The sequence below is a fragment of the Sceloporus undulatus genome, chromosome 2 (assembly GCF_019175285.1).
Source record: "Sceloporus undulatus isolate JIND9_A2432 ecotype Alabama chromosome 2, SceUnd_v1.1, whole genome shotgun sequence".
NCBI lineage: Eukaryota > Metazoa > Chordata > Lepidosauria > Squamata > Phrynosomatidae > Sceloporus > Sceloporus undulatus.
In genome coordinates this window covers 24,767,420-24,768,996 of record NC_056523.1, presented here as the reverse complement: position 1 = coordinate 24,768,996, position 1,577 = coordinate 24,767,420, and the positions used below count along the sequence as shown (strand labels likewise).

General features: G+C 44.1%; 1 protein-coding gene across 1 annotated transcript in view; it reads right to left on the bottom strand.

Annotated features, from left to right (window-relative positions):
• Positions 1-1,577, bottom strand: part of PRKAR2A (protein kinase cAMP-dependent type II regulatory subunit alpha) — a 101,458-nt gene that overhangs the window by 28,893 nt on the left and 70,988 nt on the right. The window lies entirely within an intron of this gene.

Genomic DNA, 1,577 nt, shown 5'->3' with positions numbered 1-1,577 from the left:
ATAGAGAGCGAGCGAGAGAGGGAGGGAGATAGAGAGAGAGAGAAATACAGTGGTGCCTCGGGTTATGAAATTAATTCGTTCCGCCGCGGCGTTCGTAACCCGATACATTTAGCAACCCGAAAAAGGCTTTTCCGAAGCGCGGCTAGCAGCTGGAAAGCCGCTAGCCGCGCTTCGCATTTGAATTTCGCGCCGATATTTTTTTCGTAACCCGAAAAAAATATCGTAACCCGGAACAGTTTTTTCCTATCTATTTTTTCGTATCCCAGAAATTTCGTAACGCGATCAATTCGTATCCCGGGGTACCACTGTAGACAGACAGATAGACAGATAGATAGATAGATGAAAGAGAGAGAGATAGGGAGATAGATAGATAGAGATAGAGAAATAGATAGATGATAGATAGATGAGAGAGAGAGAGAGAAGCAAGCAAGCCAAGATTAGAGAACGAGTTGGGGTAAATGCAGTGATGTTTTTTAAATTTTTATTTGGTGTGCATTGGAAGAGGGGTGGCCTTATACGGCAAGTATATCCCAAACTCTATATTTTAACTGGAAAAGTTGGGGTCGTCTTATACACCAGAAAATACGGTATTTTATGACACAAATCCTCTTGTTTATGAATAGTATTCCATGCACAATTCAATTTTGTTACTTAATACATTGAGATCTACTTTGAATGCTACATTCTTTGGACAGAGCACACTTCACATAATTCATGGACACATTTTAAAGAACAAATTTTAAGCAATAATAATAATAATAATAATAATAATAATAATAATAATAATATCTGGTATAAATCTCTCTTTTTCACACACACACACACCACGTAACACTGTACATACTTAATTCAATTTGAATTTCATTCACTGGATATATGCATGTTCCTACACACAGAAGAATTTAAGGCATGAAGTAATCTCTCTTACAAATTTAGAACTGAACAGCAGGACACCTTTGGCCTTCCAGTTGTTTTGGCCTACAGCTCCCATCAGTCCATTCCCTTCAGAATGATCAACCATAAGGGAATGTACTCTAAAATATCTGGAGAAACAATGGTGTCCACCCTACTCTTAGGCATAGGGAAGGGAGAAATTTTACAGTTCATTGTTATATGAGCCCTGGTGGGGCAGTGGTTAAATGCCTGTACTGCAGCCACTCACAAACCATAAGGTTGTGAGTTCAATACCAGCAAAAGGGCTCAAGCTCGATTCGGGCTTACATCCTTCTAAGGTTGTTAAAAGGAGTACCCAGATAGTTGGGAGCAATTAGCTTACAATTTGTAAACCGCTTAGGGCAGGGGTCGACAACCTCCGGCCTGTGGGCTGGCTGCGGCCCGCGGGCGCCTTTCTGCTGGCCCCCAGTCCCTCCGGCCGCCATTTTGCCTTCAAAATGATGACCATAAAGGTCGCGCGAGACTTCTGGGAGGCCCGGAGCCCTGAAACAGGGCTCCAGGAGCCGCACCAGGCATTAAAATGGGTGCCGCCCACCTCCCTCCTGGCTCCGCCCACCTCCCTCCTGGCTCCGCCCTCTCTCCTCCCTCCTATAAATGGAGGGGCGGAGGGAAGGAGGAGGAGG